Source organism: Pongo pygmaeus, chromosome 13 (assembly GCF_028885625.2).
Source record: "Pongo pygmaeus isolate AG05252 chromosome 13, NHGRI_mPonPyg2-v2.0_pri, whole genome shotgun sequence".
NCBI lineage: Eukaryota > Metazoa > Chordata > Mammalia > Primates > Hominidae > Pongo > Pongo pygmaeus.
Genome location: NC_072386.2, coordinates 82,661,834 through 82,683,086, shown reverse-complemented (window position 1 = coordinate 82,683,086; position 21,253 = coordinate 82,661,834). Strand labels below are relative to the sequence as shown.

General features: G+C 44.2%; 1 pseudogene; it reads right to left on the bottom strand.

Annotated features, from left to right (window-relative positions):
- Positions 1-1,963: 1,963 nt before the first annotated feature.
- LOC129043512 (mitofusin-1-like) lies at positions 1,964-8,736 on the bottom strand (annotated as a pseudogene).
- Between the last annotated feature and the right edge of the window lie 12,517 nt (positions 8,737-21,253).

Sequence of the window (21,253 nt, the reverse complement as noted above, 5' to 3'; positions counted from 1 at the left end):
TAAAAGTCAAAATGTTGGTACTGCAAAAAAGAAATGAGCAAAACTAAAACATAAGTGACAGTCTTGGAGAAAATATTTGCATCATTCATAACATGTGAAAACTTAACGTCAAAAATACAGAGAGAATTTCTGCAAATTTGCTTAAAAAGAGAGGGAAGGAGTAGAAAAATGCACAAAGAAAATGATGTGAGAGAACAAGGAAAGGATACTGGCTGGGTTTTGATGGAGGTCAGTGGCTAGGCCCGAGGTGTAGGTTCCTCCGTGAGGGTAGGGTCTGGTGTGGCGTGAATCTCCCACCGGTGCCGAAGGAGGGAGCACCGGCCTGTCCAGTGGTGGGCAGAGAGGAAGAGAAAGGGGCCAGGCTTGAAAGCAATGAGCAGTCAGACCCCCAAAATGGCTTTATTTTAGTTCTAATGCTAGAAATTTAATTTTTTCTCAAACCTCAAAATAATCTCTCAGAAAAGTAAACAAATGACATAATTGGGATGTTCTGAAAATCATTTTCAAAAGCCACTATAAAACAGTCGTAAATACTTTCCAGAACAAAAGGTAGCCAATGCGGATAATTATTAGGAGCTCAATCATCATTATCTCACACCCCAAAACAGCCAGCCTTCCAGCCTTTAGTGCGCTTACTAACTGGAGTCTGACAGAGGCCCCAAAGTCAAAGACATAGTCTTTAGTAAAAAATAAGAAAGATCTTTGAATTTATGAGTCCATGTGCCATAAGAACATCCAGAATGTTCTGACAGAGGCTTCAAACTCCTGCTGCCTTCGTCACAGTCTATTCTTGTGGGTTACGTTCTAATTTAGTAACTGGGGAAACATCTCCCCGCCTGGCTGCCACTCAGAGAGCTGGGTTTAGACACATCACTCCTTTCTTTGACATTAAAAAAGGGTCATCATTTATTTAAGAAGTTTTATTTCAGACTTTTGTGTATGGCAGAGTAAAGGTGTTTCTGCACCCATATCCCCTTGATAATTAATGATGAGCTAGCAGAATGGGAGAGAAAAGAAGGAGAAGGAGACAGAAACACAGACTTTTTAAATGAAGCTAAGAGATACCTGTTCCTTGCACATGAACATTGGAGGACTGGGAACTGCCTTAGCAGAATGTGTAGAATGAAAACTAGATGCCTACCAAGGACTGATTCATCCTACAGAACTTGGAAATGCTCAGGGATTGAAGACATGGGTACCTTGAAGGCAGACATAAGGTGTGGACCAGAACATGATGGCAAAGATAAAAGTCTGCATAAAAACAACTAGGAACCCTGGACCAGCAGCTGGCTACACATAGATGAATGAGCCGAGGCTGGCTGACACCAGCCAAAGTGCACAGCAGAGCCTATCCTAAATTGCTGACCCACAGGATGAAAAGCTAACTAAGTTGTGTTTTCTTTATTTTTATTTATTATGTTTTTGTTTTTGTTTTTTTTCAGACAGAGTTTTGCTCTTGTTGCCCAGGCTGAAGTGCAATGGCATGATCTCGGTTCACTGCAACCTCCACTTCCTAGGTTCAAGCGAATCTCCTGCCTCAGTCTCCTGAGTAGCTGGGATTACAGGAACCCACCACCATGCCTGACTAATTTTTTGTATTTTTAGTAGAGGCAGGGTTTCACCACATTGGCCAGGCTGGTCTCGAACTCCTGACCTCAGGTTATCCACCCACCTCGGCCTCCCAAAGTGCTGGGATTACAGGCGTGAACCACTGTGCCCGGCCTTCCTCTCCAGACTCTGTTTCCCCTCTGCCACCTGGATACCAGGAGAATCGCTTGAACCCGGGAGATGGCGGTTGCAGTGAGCCGAGATCACACCACTGCACTCTAGCCTGCGTGACATAGTGAGACTCTGAAAGAAGGAAAGGTGAGGGAAGGGAAGGGAAGGGGAGGGGAGTGGAAGGGGAGGGGAGGGAGGGGAGGGGAGGGGAGGGGAAACTGTTGGAAGCTGTTAAGTGTAATAGTTATAAGAGTAGAAATGTCGAGTAGAACACTCTATTAAAGCTATGAATATGAAAAAAAAAAAGTTTTGAATTGTTTTGTATGTTCTCTAACTGATCTATTTCTTTGGATAATCTAGTAATTTCTTCCAGATGTCTTTGAGTAACAACTTGTTGGCACTGGCAAGCAAAAGTGATAGCCATTTCTTGTTGTACTTCATGGCTGCAGTTTGCACTCCTGAAGCTAGCAATTATCTGAAGTTTTTCAGAAGCATAGTTCACAAACTGCTGTTTAAAGCCTCTTTCTTTGGCACAAGTGGTCCAGGACAGCCTTTCATAAAGATACCAAACTCCATACATACATAATGAAACATATACGAATTGCCAGCCTATAGTTTTCCAAATTACTCCTCCAACAGTGATGTCCATAGAAGTCCTAGATGTAAGAGAAGCTAATCCTTACATGGTTACATTAAGGTAACCATGAGTTTTTTGTGTGATGCATTATCTGGTGTTGCTGGGTTGATAGAAGCAGTGGGAGTACAGGCTAAAGAGCTAGGGAAAGTTAGGCTCTGACAATCCTAGGAGCACCCTCTGAGCATTTGTAGGGCCCAGGAATCAATGCACAAGTGAAGACCAGCCCAGGGAAAAATGGAATACAATACCCTCTTGAAAATCTGGTCATAACCTGTGGCAATATAAGTCATGACTGAGATCAAATTTCTTGCAAGGGATCAGTGTATGCAGTTTATTCTATATATCAGCTGAAAGTAATGGTTTCAAATTTTTAATAATTTCTTGCTTGGATTAAACATTGAGGCATTGTCTTAACTGGTGCATCAATCAGCCATATTTCTTCTGATGCCATCTTCTAAGTGCTAATTTAAGTCACCTTTACATACTTTCAATACACGTGGAGTAGGATGAAACTCGGAATAAAATTCATCAACCAAAACAGACAGTCAACAAATTTCATCTGTCTTTGCACGTGAAACCTTGTTTGCCACTTCCTTGGTAACCTCCCCGATTTTTTTATTTTTTATTTTTTATTTTTCTTGAGATGGAGTCTCACTCTGTTGCCCAGGCTGGAGTGCAGTGGTGCGATCTTGGCTCACTGCAACCTCCCCTTCCCAGGTTCAAGCAATTACCTGCTTCAGCCTCCCAAGTAGCTGGGATTACAGGCACCTGCCACCACGCCAGACTAATTTTTGTATTTTTAGTAGATATGGGGTTTCACCATGTTGGCCAGGCTGGTCTTGAACTCCTGACCTCATGATCCACCTGCCTCAGCCTCCCAAAGTGCTGGGATTACAGGTGTGAGTCACTATGCCCGGCCTTCCTGATTTTTTTCTTAACATCTAGTGTTAAAAGGTTCATCTGGTTTGGGATAAAGTTCAGTCTATCAATTTGTTCTTCCTGCTCTTTCTTTGAATAAACTCTTCTCTGTTGCTGCTGCGTTTATTGAATCCATTGTGTTTTTCACAATATCTAGTATTGGCTTAGCTCCGATAGTGTGCTGTTTGAACCCTGTTTTCACTGCTGATCGTGAGATACACTCCTTAAAGATTTGTTAAAATTCTGAAACTCCTGTAATCTTGCCTGAAATCGTTTACCAAGTACTTCACTGCCTTCTGGCATCCCCTGTGGTTTGTGCTGTCTAGCACTAAGAACTTCCTTTGCTGAAATGCAGAATATATGATTCTGTGCTTCTAAAGGATCCACGACTTTAACCTCCTCCACAAAGAAATGCAAGCATCTTTCCATGTGCTGTCTACATATATCTTCCATATATTCTGGCTCTGATGAAGCGACATCCCAGTGATTATTCAGAATTAAATTATTAGGCTTGGAAAGCTGCTTATTTACCTTGTGAAAAAAATGTTTTTCTGTGTTCATTAGTATTGATTCAGAGTTTACAGACAAAATGATGACATGAGCATCTAAGTAACACTCATCAATTCAGGTATCCAGCTCTGTAGTGACATCTGTGCCTGGACTGTCTACTAAAACCAGCTCACCTTTCAAGAGGACACACTTTGTCTTTGGCCAAAACACATGTTTAAGACAGCCAGCTTCCAAGCCTTTGTCCGTATGAAGGGCATAGGACAGCTGATGAACTGTGTTTACACTGTTTTTTCATCTTATCCTTTTGTCATAAGATAGGTTTTTATCTCCATTGGTCTCTTAAACACTTAGGAAGCAATCAGTTGTATGATCAGTCCCACTAAGGACAGCTTTATCCCACAACATTGCATTGATAACAGAGCTTGTCCTGCCAAAAAATGCCACCTTCATTTGTCTCCGAGATAGCACCTTACCAATGATAGAAAGCTTGTTTTTATATTCTTACATTTCTACTTGATTATCCTCAGTAGCTCAGTCAAGTTCTAGATTCTTATATGTTGCTATTATTATTCCACCCTGATTGGATCTTCAGATCTTGAGCTGAGAAGGGAGATTCACATACTTCAACAATATGTGATCCTCAGTAACAAACTCCAGTAACTAGTCAAAGATTTCAGTAATTGCCTTCTTATCAGCACAAAGTGTTTCAGTGGAGAAGCCCCCAAACTGCCCCATCTTTCCAAGAAATCGCTCTGTTAATTTTTTTTAAATCTTTTTTTATCTTGGTGTTTCATTTTAGATAGCATCTAATGCCGTCTTTTAGGTCACTGATATTTTCTTCTAAAATTTCTGATCTGCTGTAATTCTCATCTAATATATTTTTCAACTCAGTTTTTGAAGTTTTCATCTCTAGAAGTTTGATTTGGATCTTCCATGTCACTACTTAGCATTTTTAATCTTTTCTCTAGCTTCTTAAACATATGAAATTTGATCAGAATAACTGTTTTAAAGTCCTTGCCTATTCTATCATCTGTGTCATTTTGGAGCTGGTTTTGATTCACTGATTTTTCTTCTCATTATGGGCTGTATTTTCTTGCTTCTAGGAATGTCTGGCAATTTTTCTTTGAATGGTAGATATTGATGATTTATTTCATTGGTTGTTGACTATTTTGGTACTCCTATAAATATTTCTGGGCTCTGTTCTGAGATGTAGTTAAGGTACTTTGAAAGAGTTTGATCATTTCTCGGCTTGCTTTTAAGATTTGTCCATTAGAAGCAGATCTGAATTTATTCTAGGATTAATTTTTCTCCACTATAGTGGCAAGGCGGTTCTTAGTACATTAACTGATGCTCTCTGAATTACAAGGTTTTCCATTCTGGTTTTTGGGAACAGGTGCTATTTTTGGCCTTGTGTGTTTTTTGAAGCACTGTTCTCTTCAATCTTTTGGATCATTCTTCCCCCATCCTCAAAGCGTTTCTTCACACATATGTACTGATCAGTGCTCTGCTCAAGATCCCACGGGAACTCTCTGCAGGTCTCCAGGGTTCTTCCTCTGTGCTGCTCTCTTCTCTTCAGAACTCTTGCTCTCTTGGCTTCCCCAATTCCCAGCTCTGTCTCAACTCAGAAAGACCACCATGTTCCGCCTGGTTGCCCCTCCCTGCGCCATGGCCTGAAAGCTTTCTCAGAGCCATAAGGTGGGCTATCTTAGGGCTCACTTTGACGCAGGGCAGCTAAGCCCCCAAATCGGAGTCAGCCCAGGAAAGTTCTTGGCTTTACCCAGGAAGGAATTCAAGGGTGAGCCAGGGGTATTAGACAGCAATCTTTTATTGAACCAGAACTGTCCTCACGGAGCAGGGCTAACTCATAGGCAGTGCCCCAAAGCATTTCTTGTGGGCTATTGGCTATCTGTGTTTCTACCTACTTTTACCCACTTTTAATTACATGCAAAATTAAGGGGTGAATTAATGTAAATTAAGGGGCAGGTCATTCAGAACATTCTAGAAAAGAGGGGGCAACTTCCTGGTCATTGCCACAGAAAGAGGTGGTAACTTCTGGTCATTGCCATGACATTTGTAAACTGTCTTGGTGCTGATGAGAGTATCTTATGTTAATGAGCATTGGGAGCAACTAGAAGCTGCCTTTGAGCCATCTGCTGGTTTTTGCCAGTTTCTTCACTGTGTCCTGTTTTGACCAGATCCTGGCTTGGTCAGCAGCGTTGTGACTGGAAAGCAAGTCCTGCCAGCCTCCTTCCTCAACTGCACGTTTCTCATGCTTCTTAGATATCACTGTCCTTTGCTGCCTGATGTCCATGCAGTGTTGTTCTTTCATGTATTTATTTTGGTTGCTTCAAGCAGGAGATTGTTACTCCATTTCAACCAAATTTAAAGCCCTTTAAAATCTCTTTCATTTTACACTGTCTTCTCCATTTGCAGAGGCATCAGATAAAATTCCTTTGACTTTTTGCAGTCTTTCTTTGAATAGTAAACCTAAAAATATACTTATTTTTGAATATTTAAAAGATTTCTCTAGTTATTATAGTGCAAGTTCATTTTTATATTTCAATACCAGGCTTTCATTTTAATAGCAATATTATTTTCTACCTTATACTTACTCATATTACAACTTCTCTCAAAATGCTCTGTGAAGCCATTTCTAAAGTTGAATCAGGAAATTATCTAGCAAAGGCCAGGAATTAGGATTATGGCTTTATTACAATAATAGAGTGTCACCACCATACTTCTTTATAAGGCAAAAATGTTATCCATATTGTGAATGAAATTTCTATAGTAGTGTCTTCAAAAAGTAAAGTAATGAGTACTTTAGTATTTTTTAAATACACAGAATAAATATTTTTTTAAAGTATCATCATTGTTTTCCCGGTTTCCTTGAAGTCCTAACAAATATAAGAACATTTCCCATTATTCTACCTGTGTACTTATATTCCCACTATTTTCCTCCATTATAGAAATGGCATACTGTCTTTAAGTGTTCCCTTTTTTCTTTCATTATTAAAATACTAGTAAAGATATTCAAAGATTTCCATGACTGAGCCTCAACTGACTGTTTCACACTTTCTGCTCCACCCACATGGAGGATTCTAAGGCCCCCTCACGGGCCACACTTAACTGTGTCCACCTCCATGTTCTCTGTTATCCTCCTGAGATGAACCTCCTGCCCCTTTCCAATGTGTGCCATCCGATCTCATCCTTCCATAAGGAGCCAGCCCCAGCACCAAATCCAGGAAGCCTTTTCAAGATTTCCCTCCACCTCAACTCAACTTTCCCTCTTGGAAATTCCACTGAATTTTGTTTAAACTTGATTTTAACTTTGTTTTAGAGTCTTTTATTTTTCTTACACTGCTAGAACAGTGATTCTCAAAGTTTATTTAATGTGCATCAAAATCACCCAAGGAGCTTGTTAAAGACTTTGCTGAGCACTACTCCCAGAGTCTCTGGGGCCCAAGAATTTCTAGCATGCTCTCAGCTGATGCAGATCCTGCTGGTCCAAGGAGAACACTTTTCAGAACCCCATAGTCTAGACCCCTTGAAAGTGGTATCCATGTCTCATGCATCTTAATTCCACAAAGTATCCAACAAAGTGACTTGCAAAGCACTGTTCAATAGGATAGCTTTATTAGTATTGAATTTCTGGACTTCAAAGGTGTATTTTAGAAAATGTCATATGTATCAATGTAATAAAAAAGAATCACAGTTACAATGAAGAACCCAAAAGAAGTTGAAAAAAGAGCATAGGATCTGTTTATAAGTTTGCCTGCTTCATCAGTCAATAAAGCAATGGGGGTTGTGGGGAGGCAGGCTCAGTGGCTCACACCTGTAACCCCAGCACTTTGGGAAGCCAAGGCAGGTGGATCACCTGAGGTCAGGAGTTCGAGACCAGCCTGGCCAACACAGTGAAACCCTGTCTCTACTAACAATACAAAAATTAGCCGGGCGTGATGGCCAATGCCTGTAATCCCAACTACTCGGGAGGCTGAGGTACGAGAATCGCTTGAACGCGGGAGGTGGAGGTTGCAGTGACCCGATGTTGTGCCACTGCCTAGGCAACAGCGTGAGACTCTGTCTCAAAAAAAAAAAGCAAAGAGGGGAAGTATGAAGTTGGGTGATTTCCAATATCATATGTACCAAAGTTTCTGGTTAATTATTCCAGTTTTTGCACAGAGAAAAGGTTTTTTTGTTCTTACCATTGCATAGTTCTAGTGATTAGTAGGCTCAATATGAGTGTTTTGTTCATTATTACTTGGGAAAACTCAATAGAAAATCTGATGTTAAAAAACATCAGATACAAAATTTAGAGCTCAACAAAAGACAGCCATGTGTAGGGCAGTGGGGAGGTGCAGAACTCTGAGGATGAGGTTGTCTGGGTGTGAGTCCTGGCTGCATCTTGATGCCTGTGTGCACTTGGGTGCTCTCCTCTGTAGAGGAGCTCTAAAAATAATCATGCATGCTTCCAAGGGTAAAGTCCTCAAAACAGTGCCTGGCATACAGCGTTAGTTAAAAATAAACTAGCAGAGAGTCTGCTTAGGTTAGTCTATGCTTTCAGTGACCGTATTTTTCCAACTAAAATTTAGAACAAGAGCCACTTACGGGAATAAAAGGTTCTCAAAATAATCCTGTGATTCCTCAGATATTTCTAGAGTTTATAGAATCCAAAGGCAGTATATTATATAGAAAAAAAATGTTTAGACACTCCAGGTTGTCTAGTATCTATATTTGTATATTCTCAGCCCCCATCTTCCATTTCCCCCAAATATCGTATATCTCCAGGGAAAGGAAACCAGAGTATTCTCCTCCCAAATTGAGAGTAGGCAGGAATAACTCACATTTTCATCAGTTTTTCCAGTCTTTATGTGGGTAGATTGATCTAGAATGGAAAGGATTTCATGGTAACGATTGTAGGGAAGTTTAGATGTTTTCCCAGAAGGTTTGATCATTTTAGTTTATAAAACAAATAGGTTAACAGAAAAGAAAAAAAGCTTACTGGCTGGGCGTGGTGGCTTACGCCTGTAATCCCAATACTTTGGGAGGCCAAGGCGGGCAAATCACTTAAGATCAGGAGTTCAAGACCACCCTGGCCAACATGGTGAAACCCTGTCTCTACTAAAAATACAAAAGTTAGCTGGGCCTGGTGGTGCACACCTGTAACGCCAGCTACTCGGGAGGCTGAGGTGGGAGAATAGCTTGAACCCAGGAGGTGGAAGTTGCAGTGAGCCGAGATCTTGCCACTGCACTCCAGCCTGGGTGACACAGTGAGATTCTATCTCAAAAAAAAAAAAAAAAGATTACAAATTTTAGAAGCGTGCATATGAGCTTGGGAGTCATACAAAATATAAAAACTCAGGTCAGGCGCAGTGGCTCACTCTTGTAATCCCAGCACTTTGGGAGGCCAAGGCAGGTAGATCACCTGAGGTCAAGAGTTCCGGACCAGACTAGCCAACATGGTGAAATGCCGTCTCTACTGAAAACACAAAAATTAGCTGGGTGTGGTGGTGGGCGCCTGTAATCCCAGCTACTCAGGAGGCTGAGGCAGGAGAATTGCTTGAACCTGGGAGGCGGAGGTTGCAGTGAGCCAAGATCGCACTATTGCACTCCAGCCTGGGCAACAAGAGCAAAACTCCATCTCAAAAATAAAATAAAATAAAATAAAAATAAAAACTGAAAGAAATCGCCAGATGGTTGACACTTTTCTACCATCTTGTGGTTACAGAAAGAATGGAGGCTCAGAGCACGGCCAACATAAGTTATGGCAGTAAGACAGGTTATGGAGGGAGAGAAGAGGCCTGTCTCACAAAGGGGTGTCCTGCTATGTAGATGATGAAACCTCACAGGTTGCAGCTCTCGGAGAGAATACATGGTAAGAGTTTCCTTCAGACCTTTAAAGATGTTGGATTCTCAGTTAATCTTTTTTGGATCTGGATAAGAGAGGGCCTCAGATGAGGCCTGGCTGCACCGTGCAGATTCTGCACAGATGCAAAGTTTCCCAGGAAAGACAGTTTTTCAGGGCTACTTCTGTTTGCAAGCCCTCCGAACAGCCATCTCAAAATACGTCATGAGCTCTCCCTCTCCCTCTCCCTCTCCCGCTCCCTCTCCCCTTTCTTCGGTCTCCCTCTCCTTCTTTTTTCGGTCTCCCGCTGTTATCGAAGCTGGACTGTACTGCCATGATCTCGGCTCGCTGCAACCTCCCTGCCTCGGGCTCCTGTGACTCTCCTGCCTCGGCCTGCCGAGTGCCTGGGATTGCAGCCGCGCGCCGCCACGCCTGAATGGTTTTTGTATTTTTGGTGGAGACGGGGTTTCGCCGTGTTGACCGGGCTGGTCTCCAGCTCCTGGCCTCGAGTGATCTGCTTGCCTCGGCCTCCCGAGGTGCTGGGATTGCAGACGGAGTCTCGCTAACTCAATGCTCAATGGTGCTCAGGCTGGAGTGCAGTGGTGTGATCTCGGCTCGCTGCAACCTCCACCTACCAGCCTCCTGCCTTGGCCTCTTAAAGTGCTAAGATTACAGCCTCTGCCCCGCCGCCACCCCGTCTAGGAAGTGAGGAGCATCTCTGCCTGGCCGCCCATCGTCTGGGATGTGAGGAGCCCCTCTGCCCGGCTGCCCTATCTGGGAAGTGAGGAGTGCCTCTGCCCGGCCGCCCATCGTCTGGGATGTGAGGAGCGCCTCTGCCCGGCTGCCACCCCGTCTGGGAGGTGAGGAGCGCCTCTGCCCGGCTGCCACCCCGTCTGGGAGGAAGTGAGGAGCGCCTCTGCCCGGCTGCCCCGTCTGGGAGATGAGGAGCACCTCTGCCCGGCCGCCCCGTCTGGGAGGTGAGGAGCGCCTCTGCCTGGCCGCCACCCCGTCTGGGAGGAAGTGAGGAGGGCCTCTGCCCGGTTGCCCCATCTGGGAAGTGAGGTGCGCCTCTGCCTGGCCGCCACCCCGTCAGGGAAGTGAGGAGCGCCTCTGCCCGGCTGCCACCCCATATGGGAAGTGAGGAGCGCCTCTGCCCAGCCGCCCCGTCTGGGAGGTGAGGAGTGCCTCTGCCCGGTCGCCCCGTCTGGGAGGTGAGGAGCGCCTCTGCCTGGCCGCCACCCCGTCTGGGAGGAAGTGAGGAGCGCCTCTGCCCAGCTGCCCCATCTGGGAAGTGAGGAGCGCCTCTGCCCGGCTGCCACCCCCTATGGGAAGTGAGGAGCGCCTCTGCCCGGCCGCCCACTCTGGGAAGTGAGGAGCGCCTCTGCCCGGCCGCCCCGTCTGGGAGGTGAGGAGCGCCTCTGCCTGGCCGCCACCCCGTCTGGGAGGAAGTGAGGAGCACCTCTGCGCAGCTGCCCCATCTGGGAAGTGAGGAGCACCTCTGCCCGGCTGCCACCCCCTATGGGAAGTGAGGAGCGCCTCTGCCCGGCCGCCCACTCTGGGAAGTGAGGAGCGCCTCTGCCCGGCCGCCCACTCTGGGAGGTGAGGAGTGCCTCTGCCTGGCCACTCCGTCTGGGAAGTGAGGAGCGCCTCTGCCCGGCCGCCCCGTCTGGGAGGTGAGGAGCACCTCTGCCTGGCCGCCACCCCGTCTGGGAGGAAGTGAGGAGCGCCTCTGCCCGGCTGCCCCATCTGGGAAGTGAGGAGCACCTCTGCCCGGCTGCCACCCCCTATGGGAAGTGAGGAGCGCCTCTGCCCGGCCGCCCACTCTGGGAAGTGAGGAGCGCCTCTGCCCGGCCGCCCACTCTGGGAGGTGAGGAGTGCCTCTGCCTGGCCACTCCGTCTGGGAAGGGAGGAGCGCCTCTGCCCGGCCTCCCCGTCTGGGAGGTGAGGAGCGCCTCTGCCTGGCCGCCACCCCGTCTGGGAGGAAGTGAGGAGCGCCTCTGCCCGGCTGCCCCATCTGGGAAGTGAGGAGCGCCTCTGCCTGGCTGCCACCCCGTATGGGAAGTGAGGAGCGCCTCTGCCCGGCCACCCCGTCTGGGAAGTGAGGAGCGCCTCTGTCTGGCTGCCACCCCGTCTGGGAGGAAGTGAGGAGCGCCTCTGCCCGGCCGCCCCGTCTGGGAGGTGAGGAGTGCCTCTGCCCGGCTGCCACCCCGTCTGGGAGGAAGTGAGGAGCACCTATGCCCGGCTGCCCCGTCTGGGAGATGAGGAGCACCTCTGCCCGGCCGCCCCGTCTGGGAGGTGAGGAGTGCTTCTGCCTGGCCGCCACCCCGTCTGGGAGGAAGTGAGGAGCGCCTCTGCCCGGCTGCCCCATCTGGGAAGTGAGGAGCGCCTCTGCCCGGCCGCCACCCCATATGGGAAGTGAGGAGCACCTCTGCCTGGCCACCACCCCGTCTGGGAAGTGAGGAGCGCCTCTGCCCGGCCTCCCTGTCTGGGAGGTGAGGAGCGCCTCTGCCTGGCCGCCACCCCGTCTGGGAGGAAGTGAGGAGCGTCTCTGCCCGGCCGCCCCGTCTGGGAAGTGAGGAGCGCCTCTGCCCGGCCGCCCGGTCTGGGAAGTGAGGAGCGCCTCTGCCTGGCCGCCCCGTCTGGGAGGTGAGGAGCGCCTCTGCCCGGCTGCCACCCGGTCTGGGAGGAAGTGAGGAGCTCCTCTGCCCGGGCGGCCCCGTCTGGGAAGTGAGGAACGTCTCTGCCCCGGCGGCCCCGTCTGGGAAGCGAGGAGCGCCTCTGCCCGGCCGCCCTGTCTGGGAAGTGAGGAGCGCCTCTGCCCGGCTGCCCTGTCTGGGAGGTGTACCCAACAGCTCCGAAGAGACAGCGACCATTGGGAGCGGGCCATGAGGACGATGGCGGTTTTGTTGAAGAGAAGAGGAGGAAGTGTGGCGAAAGGAAGGAGAGATCAGATTGTTGCTGCGTCTGTGTAGAAAGAGGTGGGCATAGGAGACTCCATTTTGTTCTGACTAGGAGAAATTCTTCTGCCTTGGGATGCTGTTGATCTATGGCCTTTCCCCCAGCCCCCTGCTCTCTGAAACATATGCTGTGTCAACTCAGGGTTAAACGGATTAAGGGCGGTGCAAGATGTGCTTTGTTAAACAGATGCTTCAAGGCAGCATGCTCTTTAAGAGTCATCACCACTCCCTAATCTCAAGTACTCAGGGGCACAAACACTGCAGAAGGCCGCAGGGACCTCTGCCTAGGAAAACCAGAGACCTTTGTTCATGTGTTTATCTCCTGACCTTCTCTCCACTATTATCCTATGACCCTGCCATATCCCCCTCTCCCAGAAACACCCAAGAATCATCAATAAATTCTTCATAAATTTTAAAAAATAAATAAATAAATAAAAAGAAAGAAAAAAAAAAAAAAAAAACACGTCATGATAGTCTACATCCTGGCCCTGAAGTTTTAGGGTGGTAGGTAATGTATATAAACAGAATAAGCCAAAGGATACCCAAAAAACAAGCAGGCAATTTCTCAGCAACTTTATTACTTTTATAACAGGTTAATAATTCTATGGAGAGCCCTGGAATTTACTATAAGTTTCTGCCTTTGTTTCTTATAGAAGCAAAGGGAGTTACCAGTAAGGGACTAATAAATTCCAAGAATCACTTAAAGATTGCGTTTATCCATGAGAAACATACCTCAATAACATGTGGGGGCCAAGGGAGGGCTTTCCCTTTGACCCTCTCTGAAGTTTCACTGAAAAATCAACTTGCAAAAGGCAGATTAATAGGAGAAAAGCCATACAAATTCATTTAACATGTATACATTGGGAGCTTCTAAATGAAGACCCAACTTCCCAGTGAGGTACAGAAGCTTACATACCATTCTGAGATTAGGAGACAGGAATAACAAGGGTGGTTGCAGGAGAATAGAAAATTCCAGGCAGTAGTTTCACATGGCTAGCAAAAGGAAACTGTAGAAATAGCTGCAGAAACTATGGGCTGATAAGACCCTGAAAAACCAGGGTGCGGACTAAGCTGGGTGAGACTAACCGGACTCAATGTGGCACTGGATTTGACCTAGGTTTCACCTAGAACCTCATTATACGCTCATTAGCATACAAATCACACACCCACCAGCACCATGACAGTTCCAGGAACATCCATATTTGGTGTGAAAATGAGTAGCACTACAGTTCCAGAACATCTCCACCTTTTTCCAGGAATCTTCATGAATATTCCATCCCTTAGTTAAAGAAACCCACAAAGGCAGCTGCTCCAAACCCCTTTGCATGTGACTCTGTCTTGAGTACACCTGCACTCCCCTTTCTTGAGTGTGTACTTTTCACTTTGCAATACATTTCCGTACTTGGACTATTTTCTGACTCAGCCTTGAATTTATTCTCACTGGGGTGGAGGTCCCACTAGCAACTGGGGACTTCCTGCAGTCCACTGATGTCAGTTACAGAAAGAATGGGAGCTTGGATCCTGGTAAAACAGGTTATGGGAGTGGAGAGAAGAATTCCATTGAGGGGCAATAAATGATTACTAGAATGAATGACTGGATGGGAAACAGAAATTAACTTGTAAATAGTTCTCTTTGGAATTTAAATGATCCTTGGAGCCAGTTATTGTCTTGAAAAGGGTCTGTTCAGATGTAGTTACATTTTTTGGTCTTCTTTTCTGTAATGGATAAGGAGATAACAGGGAAGAGAGCAAGAATAATTGTTCTCCTTGGTGAGTCTGTCCTACCTGTATGTATAGATAGGAGAAAACCAGTGCTTATTGATCTCTAAGGGTTTTTAATTTAAAATACTCATTATACCAGGGACCTGTATTTTGGAGTGAAATACTTTGAAACAACCAAAGGCAGAGAGATAGTCCCAAATTATTGATGAGAAGATTAAGTAAAGTGGGCAGAAGAGAAAAAGATTATATGTCTATAATACTGCTACCGTTTCATTACTTCTTACATTGGGCAGAATTAAGATATTTCCCAAGACTGAGACACTCATGGAAGGCAGCCAGCCCTCACCACAAATCTTCATAAGCTCACTGCAGCTTTCCTGCTGCTATACACAGGCACATTCTCCCCCCCCCTTACTTTTTTTCCTTCCTTCCTCCCTCCCTCGCTCCCTACCTCTCTCTTCCTCCCTTCCTCCCTTCCTTCCTTCTTTTCTTCTTTCCTTCCTTTGCTGAGTCAAACTCAATTGTGTGTTATTTCTACAAACATTTTGTTATAAATATTTTCAAACATACACAAAAATAAAGGAAGTATAAAATGAATCTTCACATATTTATTACCGAGTTTCAAGTATAAACATTTTGCCAATCTTGTTTTATCTACTCTCCACCCCCTTCCTCTCCTCACCACTCAATGTTGCTCTGGATCATTTTAAGGCAAATTCCAGGTTTTCAGTCTTAAATGTATCACGTCTGTCTAAAAATAAGCACTTAAAAAAAACCTAATCACAGCACATCATCATACTTTCCCAAATTAATATTTCTTGATTTCATCTAATACCCAGTTTGTTTTAAAATTTTCTCAAATATAACTTTATGCAGTTGGTGTGTTCAAATAGGCTCTATGCAAAGTCTACATCGTGCATTTGATAAATCTCTTAAGCTCTTTCAATATGTGATACTTCCCCTTCTTTCTGGCTTTCAGGCCATATGTTTGGTCTGCTCAATTTTCCACAGTCTGGATCTTGATGAATTGCATTCTTATGGTGTAACTAACACATTCTTTTGCTTCTTGTATTTCCTGTAAGCTGATGTTTACATTTAGAGGCTTGTTTAGACTCAGGTTTGAATTTTTTTAGCATGCAAGTTCCAGTTGCACTGCAGAATGTCTGGTGATCCCAGGTTTAGCACTTTTGAGGTTGATCAGTTAAAAAGTAGCTGTTTGGGAGGCAAAGGGCACACATTAGTCGCCTTTGCATGCCCACTGTCAAGCACAGCATTGTGCCTAGAGCAAGCCCTGGCAATGTTTACTGAGTTGAAGCTGTTGATGAAACCCAGATTTGTGGGACTTCAGATACAAATCTACTATTCTCAGCTGAGATGCCTAAACTTTATTAATTCACATCTGTATGTTGTAAAAGTTCTATTTTATTTTATGACCTTAGCCAGTTTTGACCAGTTCACCTTGGCTGTGGTTGTTTCTGTTTCATCTTTTTCTCATAAATAGTGTCAACCTTAAACAATGAGATTCAGAAAATATGACTAAGGATAGAGTTCATTTGAGTGCAAAGCTTGAGGATAGCCACTCATGAAGCGTCAGCTCCAAATGAATATGGTCAGCATTCCCAAGTGGAGAAGTTAAGGTTTCACTTTTACAGACAGAGACAAAGACATTTTCAGAGGATTACAACATTTTCCATAGGAGACCAGTGCATACATTAAAGCAATTTGATTGGTCACAGATTGCTACGTGCCAAGGAAGATTACTTTATTACTCAATGAGGAGGGATGGTGATCTGGGGAGGTCTTCTCTCTCATGCTGTTTGGTCTTCTTAATTATTCACAGGGGGAAAAAAAGGCGGAAGTTGCAGCTGCACGTGACTCAGGCTGCATAGCCACATTTGTCTCAAGGCTCAGAATAACTTAAAGTTCCAACAACTTGAAGTTTGAATTATTTAATTTCACAATAGAAATTAAAACAAAGATTTTAACGTTTCTTAATAAGAAGAAGCCATCTTCGTGTGAATTGTGAAATTTTTAAATTAAATATATTTTTAAAGTTAGTAATTTACTCAAGCGTTGTTTAGACATTGTTTTAGAAACTGGAATCTTGAGTGTCTATGCTTGTCATCTTTCATGAGGAATGGTCCCTGTTTATTTGCAAAACTTGCCAATCTGCCAAAGCTTTATTTGCTGGGAAGTTAGCATGTCTGGGAAAGTAACACTTTCTTTTTGCTTTAGTAACTTATAAATATTTTTAAAATAGGATATACATATTTTTAGGAAAATATTCTTAGCAAACCCAAGATTGAAATCTATGAGTTCATTTTTCCCCTATTTTTCTACACCTTTAAAAAAATTCCCCTTTGGAGATTGAAACAGGAGAAAGGGTAGGGCCCAATATCACACAGGGACAGGAGTGGAGCCTGGGAGAGTCTTGTATTCAGGACCCAAACTGGGTGCCGGGCTGGCTCGTTAGGAGTTGAAATGCCTCTGCACCAGTCACGGGTGGAAATAGGTGCATTCACATGAACATGGCTGCATCAGCTTCATCCACAGGAGCCCTGAACCCGTCATTAACCTGTGATCTGGTTGGGATCTATGTACCCTGTGGGTCAAAGTAAAATTACTTCTCAGGGAGGCAACCACAGCTGAGGGAGTCCACAAGGTAAAATTTCGACAGAAGATAAACTCACATGTAAGAACTGCAAAAAACATACAAGAATGTCTAGTATCGTGACAATAGTAAACCCAGGTCTGCTGCATACAGATCGTACGATTGTAGGTGTGTAATTCACATTGATCACAATTGCACACTCATACACACACCCCATGCAAAACCTTACAGTAGGAATTCTAAAGTGACCTGATAAAAATATTGAATCTTCAAATTGATAAAGTAGAGAATGACATTTGTGGAACAAGAACATTCAAAATTTTAAAATGCCATTATGGCAAGAGAACAGATGAGTATTTTTTAAAAATCAGATCTCTGGCCGGGAGTGGTGGCTCACGGGGCCAAGGCGGGTGGATAACTTGAGGTCAGGAGTTCAATCAAGACAGACCAGCCTGGCCAACATGGGGAAACTCCATCTCTACTAAAAATACAAACATTAGCTGGGCATGGTGGCACGTGCCTGTAATCCCAGCTACTTGGGAGATTGAGGCAGGAGAATCACTTGAACCTGGGAGGCGGAGGTTGGAGTGAGCCAAGATCACGCCATTGCACTCCAGCCTGGGCAACAAGAGTGAAATTACATCTCAGAGAAAAAAAAATCACATCTCTTGATAATTTAAAATCCCTGAATATAGACTAATAGAGGACATATCCAGGAGCAAAATAATTAGCAAATTAAAAAAGAAAACTGAGAAAATCTCCTAGTACAGAGCAGAGATGAAGAGATGGAAATTAGAAAAAAAAAAAGTGAAGAGACATGATATAAATTTAAAGCAATGTCAACATGGTGAAACCCCGTCTCTACTAAAAATACAAAATTTTACTATTTTAGCTGGGCTAAAATTTAGCTGGGCATGGTGGTGCGTGCCTGTAGTCTTAGCTACTTGGGAGGCTGAGACAGGAGAATTGCTTGAACCCGGGAGGCGGAGGTTGTAGTGAGCCAAGATCGTGCCACTGTGCTCCAGCCTGGTGACAGAGCAGGAGTCTCAAAAGAAAAAAAAAAGAAACGTTTGAAAGAGTGAAAAAAATGAATGTTAAAAATGTAATAATTAGGCCGGGTGCAGTGGCTCACACCTGAAATCCCAGCACTTTGGGAGGCCGAGGCAGGTGGATCATGAGATCACATGAGATCAGGAAATTGAGACCATCCTGGTGGCACGTGCCTGTAGTCCCAGCTACTCGGGAGGCTGAGGCAGGAGAATTGCTTGAACCCAGGAGGCAGAGGTTGCAGTGAGCCAAGATCGTGCCAGTGCACTCTAGCCTGGGTGACAGAGCAAGACTCCATCTCAAAAAAAAAAAAAAAAGTAATAATTAAAGAGATGAAAGCTGAGATTTTCCTAAATTGAAAGATAGGAGTTTTTTCATTGAAAAATTCTACCTAATGTTGGCCAGGTGCGGTGGCTCACACTGTAATCCCAGCACTTTGGGAGGCCGAGGCGGGTGGATCATGAGGTCAGGAGATCGAGACCATCCTGGCTAACATGATGAAACCCCGTCTTTACTAAAAAATACAAAAAATTAGCCGGACGTGGTGGCGGCCGCCTATAGTCCCAGCTACTTGGGAGGCTGAGGCAGGAGAATGGCGTGAACCTGGGAGGTGGAGCTTGCAGTGAGGCCAAGATCGCTGTGCACTCCAGCCTGGGCAACAGAGGGAGACTCCGTCTCAACAAAAAAAAAAAAGAAAAGAAAAATTCTACCTAATGTTAAATAAGAATAATTATTGTAGTAAATTCCTAGCTAGCCCCATCATAATAAAACTGCAGAACTTTAAAGAAAAATCTGGAAAGCTATCACAGGAAAAAAAAAGTGGCGCATAAATAAAGGAATTAACTATGAATGATAAACAGATTTCTCGCCAGACACAATAGATGTCAGAGCACATAGGAGTAATAAATTCACAATACTGAGATAGAATAACTGACTCAAGAATTCTGGCTGGGCGTGGTGGCTCACATCTGTAATCCTAGCACTTTTGGAGCCTGAAGTGAGAGGATTGCTTCAGTCCAGGAGCTCAAGCCAGGTTGGGCAACATGGTGAGACCTCATCTCTACAAAAAAATAAAAAAGAATTAGGCATGGTGGTGTGAGCCTGTCATCCCAGCTACTCAGCAGGCTGAGGTGGGAGGATTGTGCCACTGCACTCCAGCCCAGGCAACAGAGTGAGACCATGTCGCTCTAAAAAAAAAAAAAAAAAAAAATTATATTCCCAGCCAAATTATTATTCAGGAGGGGTGTACAAAATGATTACCATATTTATTTCCTCTGCCACCAAAATCTCACTAAATAACTGTAAATAATTATAGAGCTATAAATCAACAATGGGTCATGTGTTTTTGTAAGTTTTGCAAAAATAAAGATATTTGAACTGCAACTTGTAAAGAATATTGTTTCCACTCCGACTCCCCCTCTTATCTGACGCCTCTGGTAATCCTTTTTTGTATTTTACACTTAAATATGTAGGGAGGACCAAGGAGAACTAGAGAAAAGCCTTCATCATGGAATACAGAGACCAAAACATCATAAAAGAGAACTAGAGACAATGCAAGAAGCAGAAGATTTTGTGGAAAAAAAAATCTGTGATTAAACATTTTTCAATACAGAAAATACCACATCCCTGAAAAAAGGAACATGTTCTATTTCTAAAAGAACCAGCAGAAAAAATATATATAGTAGAAGAAATTTTTAAAAATCAGTAGAAATAGTTGAAGATAAAGTAAATCAAGACATATCCCAAAAACAAGATTTTAAATATTTTTTTAAAAATTAAAGATCAATCTTGGTAGTCCAATATACGAGTAATAAGAATTGTAGAAAAAACAAAGTATAAAAAAGAAATTCAAGAAAAAGTCCTGTAACTTAAGGATACATATTGGATCGAAAGACCCCCACTGAAGTTCTAGCACAATGAATAAAACATTCCCCTACCAAAGGGTATCCTTGTGACATTTCCAAGTCATACACAAATCACCTAAAATCAAAATGGTATCACATTCTCAACAGGAATATTGCACACTAAAAAACAAGAGAGAAATAAATTCGAATTTCTGAGGGAAAATTATTGTTAACTCAGAATTCTATATCTAGCCGAATTATCAATTACACATAAGGCTAGAATAAAGACATTTTTAGGTATAAAGGGACAAGAGTAATTTCGTTTCTTCCTCAAGAAGCTAATAGAGGACATACCAAAACAAAGAACTAAACTAAGAAAGAGGAGAAAGACACTTAAGTGGCCAGAAACAGTGGTTTCAACACAGAACAGTGAAGAAAATCTCAAGTGACAGATACGGCAAGAAAATAAAGGAATTCAAGTTGTAAAACAAACCACAAATTGAAATGTTTACATGTTTAACTATAGTTAAATTGTTAACTATAGGTATCATAATAAAATGTTCACCTATGGGAAAATAGTATTAACAGGTCACAATACATGGGATTATTTGAGAAAAAAATATATCTATACATTCATTAAAAATTCTGTAAATAAAAGAAACACAAATACTAGCTCTGGGCCCAGCAATTTAACAAATAATGGTTAATAATCACAGTCATGACTGGGAGTGGTGGCTCACGCCTGTAATCCAAACACTTTGGGAGGCCGAGGTCGGTGGATCATTTGAGGTCAGGAGTTTGAGACCAGCTTAGCCAACATGGTGAAACCCTGTCTCTACTAAAAATACAAAAATTAGACGGGTATGCTGGTGTGTGCCTGTAGTGCCAGCTACTCAGGAGGCTGAGGCAGGAGAATTGCTTGAACCCAGGAGATGGAGGTTGCAGTGAGCCGAGATTGCACCACTGCACTCTAGCCTGAGCTACAGAGCAAGACTCTGTCTCAAAATAATAATAATCATCATCATCACAGTCATAATTTGTATCTGCATTGAATGACAGCTACACAGACATAAAGAAATGTAAATAGGGGCCAGGCACAGTGGCTCACGCCTGTAATCCCAGCACTTTGGGAGGCCGAGGCGGGTGGGTCATAAGGTCAGGAGATCAAGACCATGCTGGCTAACATGGTGAAACCCCGTCTCTACTAAAAATACAAAAAATTAGCCAGGTGTGTTGGCGGGCGCCTGTAGTCCCAGCTACTCAGGAGGCTGAGGCAGGAGAATGGCGTGAATCCCGGAGGTAGAGCTTGCAGTAAGCCAAGATGGCGCCACTGCACTCCAGCCTGGGTGACAGAGCGAGACTCCATCTCAAAAAAAAAAAAGAAATGTAAATAGGAAGTATCAATTTAACCAAACATGTGGTATGACCATATTAGGCAAAGACATC